The sequence below is a fragment of the Falco naumanni genome, chromosome 1 (genome assembly GCF_017639655.2).
Source record: "Falco naumanni isolate bFalNau1 chromosome 1, bFalNau1.pat, whole genome shotgun sequence".
Lineage (NCBI taxonomy): Eukaryota > Metazoa > Chordata > Aves > Falconiformes > Falconidae > Falco > Falco naumanni.
Genome location: NC_054054.1, coordinates 103,087,920 through 103,104,167, shown reverse-complemented (window position 1 = coordinate 103,104,167; position 16,248 = coordinate 103,087,920). Strand labels below are relative to the sequence as shown.

General features: G+C 41.4%; 1 long non-coding RNA gene across 1 annotated transcript in view; it reads left to right on the top strand.

Moving 5' to 3' along the window:
* Positions 1-15,850, top strand: part of LOC121096830 — a 94,859-nt gene extending 79,009 nt beyond the window's left edge. The window contains exons 12-15 of the long non-coding RNA XR_005830697.1: positions 11,637-11,778; positions 11,867-11,939; positions 14,726-15,454; positions 15,692-15,850. This is a non-coding gene — a long non-coding RNA (uncharacterized LOC121096830). The remainder of the gene's footprint in view (positions 1-11,636; positions 11,779-11,866; positions 11,940-14,725; positions 15,455-15,691) is intronic.
* The last annotated feature ends 398 nt before the right edge of the window (positions 15,851-16,248 follow it).

Genomic DNA, 16,248 nt, shown 5'->3' with positions numbered 1-16,248 from the left:
AAAGAACAGATGTCTAAGTGAAGATTTTAGTGTTTTGGGGCTCTGGTTTGGGAGTACAGCTGATTGCTAAAGTTACTGGATAACATAAATTCTCTTTCAATTTCTTTGCAATTTTGAAGCTAATACAACTCCAGTGAAAGTTCCTAATGTTATTTTTCCTCTCTTAACCTAATTAACAAACTGAAAATTTATGTAGTCCTAAATGGAATTACTTTCTCCTAAGCACCGCAGAGGGGGTTATTTCTCATGTACCTATTAAAGCATGGATATCGATGCTAATGCTTCACACCAGCTACAGTACCTGAATTCTCTTCACAGGAGTAACACATCGAAACTGCCCTGTCTGAGGCCATGCTAACAGGAACTCAGGACAGTATCAGCCTGCCTTGAGTATTATTATTTTAAATGTTAAATTTGAGTTCTTAATTTTGACATATTTAGCTGCTGAACATTTAGAAAAGCGTGGGTATGGGTCAAATGTCTGTTATATTTTTAAAGAAGAACCAAAAAAGAAAACCAACCCACCTCAGACCCCTTAGTTTTCATTTCATAAAAAGCTCCAAGAACTCTTTAGAGTAAATTATTAAAAACCAAACCAAACCAAAATAAATTGCTTTAAAATATCAAAGAGGAATCACATTTTTTTCTTGAACATGGTTTTTCAATGATGAATTTTTCAACAGGGTTGTATTAAAACATATTAGTTGTTAAGAAGAACCTGCCATCACTTCTAGAGTGATATTGAGTATTACCAATACTGTGCTAATGGCTTTACATGCAGTTAGTTTCTCAAAACCAGATTTAACACATTTCCAAACAGCAAATGTGTGTATTATTTTGTGGCTTAAATCTGTTTTATCATGATACCACTTCCAAAATACTGAAGGCATAAAATGGTTTATGGTCCAGAAGATAAACTACCACAAGCCACTATGTTGGAATATAGGGAAGGATCTGAGAAAGTGCTAAAAGCATTATTACAGCTACAGAATAGACTCTTAAATCTTTTATGCAACTTGATCAGTTCCCACTGGAACCACACTGTATTGTTTTCATAAATAAACACCAAAAGTTGCTGTGCACAGTGTTTCTGGACTGTAACAGACTGCTTTTGTGCTTTAACAGGTTTTGTGTTAAATTGTAAACTACAGATGTTCCCATGAAAAATTCTTTTTCCCAGCACACTGCTTGTGAGTGGCATGTCATCTTTCTCGATGATCAACAAAGCAATCACATTTGTATGGCAGTAAACCACCGTCAGTCGCTTCATCCTCCATGGCGGTGCCACAGCTCCCAGGCTGGGAGGAGCCGCCCAGCAGTGCCGTCCTCTCTGAGGGAAGAGACTGGTTTCCTGAACTCAGATTTGCCCACGGCAATGAGATGAAGAGGGTGATTCCTCTCCCATCTTGATTTTTTTGACAGGAAAAAGCAGGAGAGAATAACCCTCCCATTTTTATCTGCTCAACCATTACAGCACTAAAAGCCTCCATACGTTGAACTGTCTTTTCCATGTAGAGAAGGCGTGGAGATCCCTAGTTTGTTGCTCAGTATTGTCAGCCAAACCTGGCAAATTGTCTGTTTTCAATAGAACAGTTTAAGCTTTTGCTAGCCCATACTCTTCCAGCTCATTTTTTAAATGGAGTGCTCTCCAAAAGAGCAGGCTGTGGCAGAGATCACTGTCCTGCGTTGGCTGCATCTCAGTGATTTGCAAAGCACAAATTTCTCCGTTCTGCAGGCTCCAGCCCGCAGGCTGCCCCCTTCGCCCCAACTTCGCACGCGTGGGTCACACTCACCCTCCTCCCCACTTAAGAAGTCTGAAAAAATATCTGCCAGAGAAAAGGCGGTTTGTCCAAACTGTTCTCATGGTTTGGCTGAAGCTTATACTGTCGGCTCTCAAGTAAAATGTAATCCGTTATTTTTAAATGCTTAAGCACTGCTGTTGATATATATATTAAAAAAAAAGTAGGTGACTTTGTGAAGATGTACTCTGGAGAGCAGAGTGAATGGAAAAAAACAGACAAAAGTGGTTTCAGAAATAAGGGCTTATGAAAGGAGTTTTTGGAGACTCTGTAGTAGTCCAAGACATGTGAAAAGCGTCCAGACCATAAATACTGAAAGAAAACATTTGGTAAGTGAACAAAATATTTTAAGTGCTATACAAGAGAGAATGAAAAACTGTAGTATAATTATGTATTTTACAATTTTGAATTAGTGACAGAGGTAAAAGGGAGTTGTTTTGGAGGCAGGAATGGGTATTCTGTTAATGTTCTCCCACAAGTCAGTACAACGTGAAACTTTGCTGTGGGTAAGGCAAAAACATAGACAGCTTACCATTGTGTAGAAAGCATTTTTGCCTAGGGGATAAGATAATTCACCCCACCTCTTTTTTTTTTTTTTTTTTTTTTTTTTCCAGAAGAGAATAAAAATACAGCTGTGTACTATATTCCACTTCGTATGCACATGGTGGTACTTCAGAGAACAGGAGGTGCACAGGTGGAAGGGTCAGCAATTTCAAGTCGAATGCCTCTGTAATACAGCCTGCCGACCGTGGCGTGGCAATGATCTTGGCCCAGTAGCAGCAAAATGTCTTGTCCCAGAATGGTTACATTTCTTAGCCTAATGCAGAACTAACATTTTAAAATATCCGGTCTCCATCCCTGAAATGCCTGCAGGCTGTTCTCTTGGCCAGAATATGCTGACAGCTTGGAGAGAGATGAAACAAATATCAATGGCCTAGTGCATGAGGATCAGCTAAGATTGAGGTCCTGCTGTGTTAGGATCTAGATGTACGTGTAGTAACTGTTCTTCTTTGAGCCTCCTACTGTTTAAATAGAAAGGATCATTACCTGTGTCTTGCAGAGTAATCAAGAGATTTGCTATGAGTCTCAGATGAACTTGTTGCAGAGCCAGAAATTCAATCTGAAGGCCTAAAAATTGAAGTTCAATTGCCTAAAACCCAGAGGTACCCAAAACAGGCCAAGGGATGTAGCACAGGACTTGCAAAAGAGCTACGCTGATTTGAAGTGGCAACTGGAGGAGCATCTAGAGTGACATTTGTGCGGCTGAGTCCCAGCCTTGCATCTTGGCCTTTTACATTTCCCTCAACAGATGGGCGGCAACAGAAGGATACTTTCAAAACTGACTTAATGTGTTAACAAGTTACAGATACAATCCCTATTCCTGCAGGACTAGCATGATTGCTCTGCACCTTCACTGAACACAGCAAAACCTGCAGGAATTTAGACACAAAACCGAGCTGATTTCTGTTGTGCCGTACTTTGAGCCATTTCTGAGCACGCAGAAGACAGCAGAAATGAGCAGCTATTTAAAGCATGTGCTGCTGTTAATGCTCACTAACTCCACGTCACTCATGTAGCTACTATTAAGCATTAGTATAAAGTGGACTTGGAACAGTAACACTGGATGTTTCCTTGCCCCCGCATGCTGCAAAAAGTAAAGTTCATGATGAATTTTTAATTATAAGCCATGCAAAAATGCTTTGCTGCTGTTTCCTGACATACTCGGGAATGATACCTTCATAAGGAAACACAGAGAAATAAAACTCGTTGCCCCACAGCCAAAAGGAAAAGCCATACCCTTTCCTGTGCAAGTGGGAAGCAAGCATTGAGGGAAAAAAGGTGACTATATCACAACTTCCATTGCATGTGTCCACTCACACGGATGAGGCATAATTTAAAGAGCTACAGTGTTGCTGAAGCTGGGGACACTTTTGTTGAAGTCTTTTGAGAATCACTGTTACATAACTCATACCCCAGCACAGAGAAATGTCAGAGAGCATCAGCAAAAATACAGCTTGGAAAGATTTGTCATTACAGATGGTCTAAATTACACTGCACAGCACAGACTGTGTTTTCTCCTATAGCATTTGCAAGTTGTGTATGTAAGAAATCCTATATTCTCTGCTATAGAACTAGGAAATGCATCCCGAAATCATGTCTTAGTGTTCAGTCAGCAGATATAAAACTAATGAATGAGCCTTTACTCAACATGACTTTTGCTGGGTGCCAAACCAGACCTTAAACCAGGACAGGCTAAGATCTACCAGTTCTGATGTGACATTGCAGACGTCACAGAAAAGAAACCAAAACTGAAGGAGTGGGTATTTTGGTCAGTGTTCATCAGGGACAGCTGACAACTTCTTACAGAGACTGATGTGCTGATCTAGGCTAGGTACATTTAGCTGTTGGCTTGTTTTGAAAAGTGGGCCTGCATGGCAGCTGCAGAAAGTGTCACCTAGCCAGCAAAGCCAAAGGAGTTAAAAGGCTTTTTGGGGGGACATCACACATATTGAAAAGTACCTTGTGAAATCTGTGCCACACTCCACGGCCTTCCACAGACTCATTCAGTTTTCCTCATGGACCTTTCTTCCGCTCCCCTGCCACCTTCAGGATTGATGTTTACCTGCTCTGCATTGATTCTGTCCATGCAGGTGCAAGGCTGCCTTCAGCAGACTCTCTCTCATCTTCCTTAACTGACTCCGTAGCATGTTCACAGTGATGCCTTATAACTGCTTTGATTGTCTGTTGGTCAGAAGTCGTTTTGTCCACAACCCTGTGAATATAACAGCTCTCACTGGCTTCGAAACAGGCCTTGGAAGATGAAGAACAGAAGTTACTAGTGCCCTTTCAGTAGCCTGTATGGTGTTTAAATGGTAATAGAAAAAATCCCTTTGACTATTATTTTGGTGTAGCTCCTCCTGAAAAGTGGGGAAGGTGAGAGGAAGTTAGAGCGAGTACATATTCTAGTATAGAAATTAACCTCAGTGGGAAGAATAATGTTGCTTACAAAACCAGGAGGCTGCACTGCATAGGAAATAGAGCATGAAAAGGATTTGTGCTGTGATGTTGAGATTAGAGAGAACAAGCAACATGAATTAGCAAGTGGAATGCAAATATTGTACATTCAAGTGTAACTTCAGTGTAATACCAGAGTTGTGGGTGCGTAAGGAATTGGAGAGTCCCTCAAGTAATATTAAAACTGCTGCTGTCTGCTGTCTGCGGCCCATGCACAGTGGCTTAGGTAGCCCCAGCCTCCACTGATCTGGAGCTGATGCTTCCTCCTTACTCTTCTGTAACAGGTTTTATTGCATACAATTAGGAGACTTCGTGTATGCAGATACTTTGCATTTAGGACAGTGACTTGCTGACAAGAACATGCGGAGGTTGGAACGGCTTGGCTGTGGACAGAGGCATCAGTAACTAACCAAAGAGAACAGATAGGTCTTCTAGAGACTGGGGTGGGGGGAAGAAAAGCAGATTTATGAGAAAGGGAATGTACTAGTAAGCACAAGCTAGGCTGCTTTGTTGGCTAGGTGGATCCATCACTAGAGACTGCCGTCTCAGCCTTCTGTGCTTCTCTTTGCACCTGCTTGCGAGATGAAAGAATGGGACACCATTTAATAGAGATTAATTTTTCTAATGCACCATCATTTAGTTTCAAGGCCCCCTTGCCCCTGAATGTGGAGCTCACAGTTGTACGTGTAATGCTGCACTTACAATAAAGCAACTAATACTTTCCTCAATCAGGGCTGCAGTATGCTAAAACCTTTCTGTAGCTGGAAGGGTTGCACTAGGAACCTCTTGAATGCAGAGAAGAAAAATCAGTTTTCTTGTGTAAAAAAAAAAACATTTTTAGAGGCTTTACATGCTTTATGGGCTTGAGGGATTAAGTATTTCAAAGTACAAGTAAATGTTAAGCAAGTTTCCTTTAATTCTGCAAGAGTGGAGCCTATGTGTTTAAAGGAAGGGCTCTAGGTCTACGCTTGTCTGTGCTATACAGGTTCATTGGTAAATGTAAGGTCAGTTGGATGATCAACTTCACCTCCTTGTTACCAAGCTCTCTGCTTGTCTTGATCTGTGAGCTCCAGACGTGAATACAGAAATGACAGGTTTAGGGCTCAGGCCATTTTATTCCTCCATATTCTTCCTTCATTTACAGGTTTAATGCCATAGAAATTGTCTTCTCTCACTCTAATCATCTGCCCTTCCCCCTGTAAATGGCATAGTTGTGTTGCAGTGACAACGCTTGACTCAACAGCTACCTTCTGCATACATTGCTTTTCCCTGCTTGACCCAAAAATCATCTCAGTACTTCATTTTTGGAGGCATTTCATTGCTTTTCCTTAAGGAAATTAATTCCTTCCTTGTACAAAAGAGCTGACTTCTGTTTTCCACTTGAATACGTTTTTAGGCAGAGAGGGGAGGAGGAATGAAGTGGGTGATTTGGGTTTTTAAATCAATAAACTCAAACTCCCAAAACACAGCACTAGTGCAAAGGGGCAAGTATGTAATTTTCTCAGTAGCAAATACAGCTACATGTATCTAAATCCAAGACATTCATCAGCTCTTTTATAGGATAAGACAGGGCTCAGAAATGATTTTCTGTTGAAGTACATAAGATCAAACATGTTTGTCATTTTAGCCTTCTCTTTATTCTATCTGATTTCAAGATCTTGAGACTTTCTTTAGATGTCATTGCTTCAAGCTTCTGCTTTTATCACATTAACCACTCTTCATGAGCTTTTACACATCAAAATGTCTTTAGATACATTGTTGAAGAGGGAGTACTTGTGAAGACTTCAATAAAAAGTTAGAGAATCCGTGCCTGGAACTTTATACAAACACATTTGAGGAAAGAACCACCAAAACCAAAATAAACAGCCAAACAATAATACACAATGCTGCATTCTCATTATGGTTTCTCCAGAAGGAGAAAAAAGGCATTTTCATTATGCTTGAATACAGCTTTGTTAGTGTGCAAAAACCCAGAAGTGGTGAGCCATCTCATGCCTGTCAGATTCTCAAACTTTTGGAGCTTAATACTTTTGCATTTTTGAACTTCCCTCCCTGCTGTACTGAGCAGATGGTTATCCCGAGCTCTGATCGCATCTCCAGGTATGTGTTGGTCCTGCTTCTGGTTAAGTTTTTGGCTATAGAAAATTCTTCCTAGCTAGTAGAAAGGACAGGGCTTTGCTCCAAATGGTTTTAACTAAGGACAGAACTAGCCGTTGCAAGATCGGTGATTTCCTCACCAGTTGCCATCACTTGTGCTTCACTAATATCTTGCAATTAACACTAATGACCACAGGACAACAGTGACAGCCTGTCCATGGTATTAAAGTGTTCTCATCCCTCACACAAGCAGGGACTTGTGTGACTCCTCTCTGGCTGAAGGGTTTGTACAGGGAAGGGGACTGTTCCCAGCGCACATCAGCAGCGTGGGATCACAGTGGCAGGATAGTTCCATGGTAAGTGTTTCATACTGGCAGTTTCCTTATCAGTTACAGATTCACTTATTTCTGGAGTAAATCTGCTATTTTTGACACAACTGTTTGTAGTCGGACTAGAGTGTCAGGACCATTAGAAGCCTCAAAGCATTTTCAGGACATTTTTGTGCATATGCGTCTAGGTAGATTGATGATAAGCTAAATGGCTAGCTAGGCTGTGTTGATATGTGGTGGGGAAGCGTTAGCACCAGGATTTGCCAGAGTATAAATGAGAGCTACCTTTCTTTCATCAGCATCCACGAGGTGCTGGGATCGCACCGAAACACATACTGTAACACTGCGATGTGTCAGTGTTAAATATGAAAAATTGCAGCCCCCCCACCTGCATTACCAGGTATGGGAGCCAATTGCTTTCAACTTTCTGAATACATTCTCCTGCATTTCCCTCAGAATAACTGAAGGAGTAAACACTGTTTGAAAAAGATCTAGTTTTAAAAAAAGTAAATAAAAAAAAAATATCACACATATGTGATCACCTCCAAGGGGGAGGCCACTTGCAAGTGAATGACTGGAATTTGTGATGACAAAAATAAATGTTAATTGTGGTATGCAAGACGTAAAGCCACAGCCTTACTATGTTGATTGCTTATTGTTATGCTTTGAGGAGCTAACAGTGTGATCAGACAGGGAGGAAGCATTTACGTTACAGTTACCAGAATAAACCATTACCTAGCTAGTCATTCACACAGGCCTTCCTGGTTAGAAAAGAAATATGCATCTCTTGCATCTTTGGCGAAGATTTTCCTCCCTGTTCTGTAGGTGTGTGAAGAGCACACAAACCTCCTGCTCTCAGTGGAGCCTGGTTGCATAGCCCAGGCCTCCCACACATTATTTTGAGAGCACGTTGCCTGGAGGAAGTGTAGAGCAAAGGTGTTATTAATCACTAGGAGCAGTTTTCCCTCAGCCACTTCGAATCTTCCAGTGCAGAATGTCCCATAATGTCTTGGCTGTTAGCAATCAAGTCCCAAATTATTAATTTACAATCCAAATCAGTTCTGAAATTAAACACCACCCACCCCACCCTCAACATCCCATCCCTTACAAGCAAGACTAAAACCACCCCAGACCATGCTCTCCCAACTCATCCAGTGTGAAGATTGTGAGTGGAGTTGACAGTGTTTGTTGCTAAAATTTTCTAAATACCACCACTGGCCTGTCTGATGCATAAATCATTGTTGGTGAACTGGCAGTTTTTATTGTTGTATCTCTTTGGACATCAGGAGAGCACTGTAATACAAATGAATTTAAGGAATGAAAGAGGAAAAAAAAAAATTCTTAATTTGTTGCATAATTACTGAATTTATAGCTATGCTACGTTGGGTACTGAAGTATGTTACAGTACTCTTGTTTTTCAGAGTTTGATTACTGATGTCCCTTAAATACATCTGCATGGAACAAAAAAATCTTGTATTTAAAATTTTTCCATATATGAAACCCAAAGGAAACATCTTTCTTAATATAACTGCAGGAAAGATTTGAATGAAGAAGACCTATTAAATGGTAAGTTCAATTGTGTTCCATTTTTTTACTATTTAGAGAAGACTTTGAGCTGAGAATGTCATAGGTTTTGAACTCTTCTTCCTGTTAATTTGGGAGGTTAATTATGTAACACCTAGGATTAATGATAAATTACTTAGTTTTAAACAGACTTTGGCAACATAGGATAGGGACAGGATTGCAGTTGGAAACAACAAGAAAGACCATTGGATAGCTTCACAGATAAGGATACTCTGCATGCATTTGAAAGCAACAACAGCATATCATTAACTTTGAGAATTGTTTTCTAGCAAGTTTTAAGCCTTGATTTATCAGAATGAAGAATGGTCCCTCTAGGCTGTTTAACAGGCAGATTGTTCCTGGTAATCTGGTTCCTTGATTCCTGAAGTGGGGAATGGATGTGTCTGGGATGCAGGCTGGGAGGCAGACTGCTGAGCTAGACCTATGGAAAGACAACTAAATTAGAAGTGCAGGAAGGCCATTTATTTTATTGCTTTTTCTGCTGTATTTGTACCAAATATTTTTTTGTTTGCTAAAAGGTTCTTTGATCTTTTCTGGTAGCTGCAGTGTGCAAGTGTGACAGCAGGATGGTCATTGCCTGAGAAAGGGTGAGCAGTGCAGCAGTTGTTAAGAGAGCGCACCTCTTGTTCATCACCATTTCTTATGTATGTTTATAGATGCAAACAAACATAATGCCACATTGCATCTAGGAAAAAACTCAGAACAGATTCCTAGGAATTTATTGTAAATAGCTGAAGGAAAGACATGTGTAAGTGAAGAAGGAGCAGCATTATGGTGAGCATGCTGTGGTAACACTAGTTGATCTGTCCTTTCAGTAAACCAGCCCACTGCTAGCAGTGCACACTATACTCTTCCACTACAGACAATTCCTTGGCTATAAGATGACTTGCAATTTGATTATTTCCACATACCCCACCCCACATTTAAATGTTCTTAAACTCTGGATGGTCTATCTCAGTGATCTGTACTCCCAGTTAGGTTTCTGAGCAGAGTGATGTGTACGTGTGCACCAAAGGTTTTGTCTGTGCTAGCCCAGAAATTACATATTTGCGGTTTGCTTTGATTGCTTCTGACAGCAATACTCTTCTCCAGCTTGCCTCTCCTGCTGCATGCATGCACCATGCTTCAAGCTGAAGGGCCAGCCATGGAACAGAATAAAAAGCAATTAGCACAGAATTGCTTAACTACACCCACCTGACTTTGGTGCATGCATATGGCTTATTGAGACAGCTGATCACCCACCTAGATAGTCCATAACTAGCGGATTACGTGTGCAAGGTGATCCACACTGATCAGCTTGAAGACAGGTCTGTGTGACAGATGAATCCAGACACACAGCAGTGGTAACACACAATTTAGCTCAGTTTGACCAGGTGGCCTCTGGGAATCATTTCAGTGCGTTGCCTGTGGAGTAAGGAAAGGCTAGGGGATGAATCCACGAGCTACCTGAAGGTAGAAGCTTCTTCACAAGCAGCTAAATTGGGTGTTTCTGAGTTAAATCCTCCAGTGCTTGCTCATTGGGTATTTCTCATATATGAATCTATGCGTACTTCAATTTTCATTCTGCAGTTACATTTCCATTTATATCTTCTTATGTGGAGTCATATACCAGTTAAAAAAGGGGAGGGGAAATGAAAATGGAGAGCAAATAACTTGCAATAACATAAGATAAAATTGTTACCTTACAAAGGAAATGTGTGACACTGAGCACACCAAAAGGTATTACTTCATTAAATAAGGCTGGGCTTGAATATCATACACTGAATGTTGTAGCAGATTAAATGCTAATAATCAGATCAAAAGTGGATATATGAGATGGGAGATGAGACTGGGAAATTGCTTGCCAGACGGAACAAAGAGGAGGACAGGAGTAAAGTTATTAGCTCAATTAAGGAGAAAGGTGGTTTGATGAAAACCTGCGCTCACAGAAGTAAATCAAGTATTTAGAATATTAAAAAAAAAAAACAACCAACCAAAAAAACCAACCAAAACAGAGAGAGAGACTTAATTCTATGGACAGCTTTTCTTTGGCACTCTCTATGCTGATGCATAAAGGTTTCTCTGAACATGAATGGGTATTACAAGAAGTTTTCTGCAAGAAATAAACATAACAACGTTTAGCAGCCTTTCAGTATTTTACAAGGAGTTCCTCGAATGGATCTCACAGATGGGAAATTACTGTTATCCCTGTGTTTTATGGACAGGAAGGGAGAACACTTGTGGTTGCAGCTTTCCCCATCCCTCAGGCTGGGGGTAGTACATGGCTCTCCTGGTGCCTGCCCCCTCGTGGGCCAGCTGCGAGGCCATGAACTCTGCTTTCAAGACAGATTTCAATGATGAAGCATTAAAGAAGTATTTTAGGTACCAGTGATCCCCAGTGCAAGATATTGGTGGATGCTTATGAAGCATTTTCTTATATCCCAGTCTGTTAACTTTTCATTAATTCAGGGATAGTTCTAGAAACATAAAATGTATAACAATAAATTGCCTACACTATAACTAAAAATAAAAATAAAATAACTATCTTAAACCCCAAAGGCCCTCACTAATTGACATGACATGCTAATTAAGCAGTTTTGATCAGAAATAATTAACATAATCCAGCTAGACCAATTAGAGCACAGGGGGGAAAAAAAAGAAATTAGAACATTTTAGGAGCTTTAATTTTAAGAGTATCATTTGCAATATGAAATACCAGCTGATTCAGCAAAGTAAGCAGGAGTTGTGAGTTTAGGAAACAAGTTATAACCCACTACACAAGGAAATGGTAGATAAACTGAAAAGCCATGACAAGACGTTTTCTTTGTGGCAGTGAGAAGACTAGCAGAAAACCTTTAAAACTTATTATCACCTCTAGAAGAGGCAGGCCGAAGGAGACGGAGCAGTCTAGCTGTTGCAGCAGCACTGAGAGAATGATCTAAATGCTGGTCCCACGCCATCGCCAGCATGGACGGGTGAGAAAAACACAGCCTGTGGGAAGCCTGGGTTTGAAATTTACCCTTGAGAGATGCTGTTAACAATTATTTGTTATTTCCACGGCAGAAGACTGGAAACCTCAAACCTCACTGTCCTAAACGCAAAGGGAGAGAGAAGAAACCTACTAATGAAACGAACAGTGAGTGATATAATTGCAAATAAAGTGAGACAGCTCTGTGTGGAGATGGTGCAAACAGTTGCTTAATTTGTTTTTGGTAAAAAAACATACTAAGACTTGAACCCACTGAGAGGATCAGCAGTATGGAAGCAAGACAGGGTGGAGGAGTTTGACTTGCAACAGCCAGACACTATGCAAAGCGTAGAGGGGCTGGGAAGGATGCAGCATTCCACAGGATCACACCAAGGATTGCTTCTGAGGCATCTTTCTCTCTTGCAGGCAGGAGCCAGGCACCATGCCTGCCTAATTATTGAGGCAAACTCCCAGATAAGGTCCCCTGCATGCTTTAATTAAACAGTCTCAGTACCTCTGCCAACTATTTTTCGTCCCTGTTTTCAGCGGTGAGATGGGGTGTCCTGTCCCAGGCACACTGTCCCTAGGTTCTCATTCCAGCCAGTCCCCAATGATGCGGTGCCGCCGACAGCGTGCCAGCATGCCCTTTCCCTAGACATGCACCTTCATACGGGCTGGGCCATGTGGGAGGGCTAAAAAGCACTTAGATACATTAGCAGGAAGAATATCATGTTGCTATGATGATGCATTGTACAGTTGGTTTTTTTTTCTGGTGGAAAGTTGCCTTGAGAATTTGAGCAGGTGCACAGATAGACTGAGATTTTCAGAACGTACATTTTGGTCTTTAGATCTTAACTGATTTGACCCCAGGTAGAATTCTTGGTAAAACGCTGTATGAAAAACTTTGTGAATAGAAGCTCCCTAGCAGGGAAGATTACATTTATAACTGTCTGTTTAGGTCTTTAACTAATGTTGAGGGGGTTGAAGTTTTTGTTCTTTTGCTTTTTTGCTAAAAAAACCCCCACTCATAGCTATTTTCATGAAGTATACTCTGTGTGCCTAACACAGGAAAATGTCAAATCCTGCAAGAAACTAGCTGCAAATCTCAGCATCTCAAGGTGCTGTCTTGGAACTTCATCTTCTCTTAGTGGCACCAGAACAATAATTCCTTAGGCACAAAATAAACAGCCTGAAGATCACCAAACTGATGTGAAATTTGGACACTACACATGAAATACTGAAGGAAGGTTTTTTTTCTTCTTCAACCATGACACACACTTTGCTTTCTTGCACATCCCCAAAACTCCTGTCATCTCAGGGAACGTGGATTTCAAGGCTCAGATTCAGCTGGACTGACTAATTACTTGTGTTGTAGTGATCAACCTGCTTAATTTATCACTTCTTTGAACATTTAATTAGCCAACAGTGCAAGACAATTAGGTTCTGAATTAGGATAAATTAAAATGCTAGCTTTGCAGCTTTAAGGATATGCAAGCCACCAATTTCTGCTATGAAAATATTCAACAAAGCAGATAAGAATGCAAAGATCTCAGCCAGGTTAATGATTCTGAAGTAACACAGCCTTTGAAAAGCTAACTGTGAAATGCATATGTTTCATCACAAGTCAATCTGTCTATGCTGAAAAAGAAAAACAAGCAGCTGAAAATGGCAATTTCCTCCTCCTCCATGCTAAACTCCAGCTTCCCTCCGGTGAGTAAGGCCCATCAAACAACCCACACTTCCACTCCTACCCCTGGGTAACTGAGGTCCCAGTTCAATCCCTGTATGCATCCATTTGAGGCAAGGTCACATTTTGTTTTCCTATAAGCAAAGCACTAATTCACATTTCTAAGTACTCTAAAACTGCTTTGGAACTGTCCCAGTATCTGGCAGTTAAACGTTCTTGAACAGATAGAGAATAATAAACCTGAATATAGAGCTTTAATAGGAAAAATGAGCAGTGGAGATGGTTTAAGATTAGTAGTCAATGGAGGCGCTTTTGTACAACCAGCAGAAATGCTTTCATTATGTATGCTGTCATTTGGTTTCCGTGACTAAGCCATTGTAATAAACTGAAAAGGACCACAGATAATACTTTCAAAAGTGCTAAAGAATCACAGACCCAATTCTTGCTGGTTTTCCAAGACAGCCTCATTCTCAGTCTTGCACCTGCAGTACATATTTAGGTGCCTTATTCATATATTTTCAGGATTACTATGGAAAGGATGAGACTCTTGACATCTTTGTGTGTCTTGATATCTGGGTCAAAGCCATTGTAGAAAAAATTGGCTGTTCAAATCCTTGGGCTGATTTGACCTCTGAGAGTCTTTGTTCTTGAGGTATTGGGGACCGGCGCATTTCTTCTTCTTAATGAATATAACTTTACAAATACAGCCTCCAGTGAGATGCAAATGGATTCAGAATCTCTGGAAGAGCTCTGAGAGATGCTCATGCACACCAGTATCAGGCACCTATTGACACAGAAACCAGGGATTGCAAGCAGCAATACCAGTTTAGTTCCAAATAATTTAGACTACACTTTTCAATGGTGTATTTAGTCCTAATTAGTCCATTTTGAATTGTTTGCCCAAACTACACAATAATATCACTTCATTAAAGGGCTTCAATTAAAGAGGAGAGAAAAAAGTTCGCATCAGAAAGCTATCTGCACACTTTATACAAGCATTCTCAAATTAGAGATGAAATTACAGCTTTCCTGTTACCATGAGAACAGCAACATTTCTCACAGCCTGTTAAAATTATTAACTCAAGGAGCATAGATCTTTTTAAACTTCATTATTATTTATCTAGGGTTGTACAAGCTTTGGCTGTGCCCACACTAACCATCATTAATCACGCATCAAGTGAACTACTGCCAGCATGGAGCGAGCCTCCACCATTTTTTGCCAACAGCTATAATTAGCTTTTATCCTTCCGTTGTCTTTTTTGTACAGCAACGTGTGGACATTGTAGCAGAGACTGCCATAATGAAGAAACGAGAAAAGCTTATGTCTCCAGGAATCTTACAGCTTGTGCTCCACAGCAGCTGGCAAGTTCAGTGGTGGTCTGAGTTCAGTGGTGTGGGGAAAAGGAATAGCGGCGAGGGCCTCAAAACACTCTCCTCGCAGCCAGTACAACCTACAGGTTTCACTGATGGCATCAAGTCACCCAAGAGCTTTGAGGTTGCCATAGCAATGTGCGTGGAGGCCAGCCTTGCTCAAACAGGACAAGGGCTGCATGTTTTCCCTTCTGGTGGTGATTCGATCCTCTGACGCACAGGCTGCCCTGTCCTCTCCTTCTCACCTCAGCAGCAATTGTAACAGTTTGCTTTCAACAGAGAGAGGGTGAGGAAAAGCCACTGTGAGCATTTGGCTCAGGGCAAGGAAGATTAACGGCAGGAGTGAGGGTCTGAACCAGAGCGCCTGCTGTCAGCATGTGCTGTCAGCAAAGCTGGTCTGATTCATGCTGTACTTCATGTGCTTTGCACGTCCGGATGGCTCGAAGGAGATGGAGGGGACATTTGGAAAACGAAGGATTCCAGCTGCCTCGTTACCTGCTGACACTGGAGTCGCAGTGGCTGCCTGGGCAATCCATCACCACTCTGGCTCCTGCCTAGCTGCCAGCTTTCAGGTTATTCCAGGAGAAGGCATCTCGTTTGGCTGGATGTCAAAAGGAAACACAAGGTGAATTCCTGTGGGGGGGGTGCACAGCTTAGAGGCGTTTCAGTCTTTCTTCATGACATGCTTATTACTAGACTCCTGCTGCCATCCCAGGAAAGGACAGATAAAAGCTTTAGGATTTCACAGTTCGCATTCACAGAATTCCTTGACAATTCTGATTCTCTCCTTTTGTTAAATTGCTACCTAGATACAGTCAAACAGGCTTCAATGCCTTAAGATTAACTGTATTGTCTCCTGTAGGTACCAGCCGGGACTATGGGACCAGCTCAAACAAAGGCGGTGGCAGAAGCCCATGAATGAGTGTGAGGGAGCGGTACTACACCTTGTGACGAGTGTGACGGTTCCTGTGTACACCTTGGCTCTGCAGGCGGTCAGTGCGTCCACTGTATGTGTACAAAGGTTAGGCCACACAATGCAGTCATCTTGCACTCTGCAAGTGCAATACAAATTAAAAACCAGCCTGGATTCTTTCTTTCTTGTTTTTTGGGGGATGAAAATCACTGTAAAGAGGCCCTACTCCCCCATTCTCAGTTTTCAGAATATCAGTGGCTTTGTGCTCCACATCTGTGCAGCAGTGCCCACTACCAGGAGCTGAGTTGTAGGCCACACTCACTTTTCCTGCTCTCAGAACAATTCTTGTACTTGTAAATCACACATGTTAGTACAAACCAGCTTAGAGTTGTTTTCCCGACAAATCTTTGCAGCTGCATCATTTTAGTTTTGCTTAGGTCCTTAAAGGTACAAAGTATTTCCAGAGGGCAGAGCAGCTTATGAACGGAGAGCAGCCCTTTAACCCT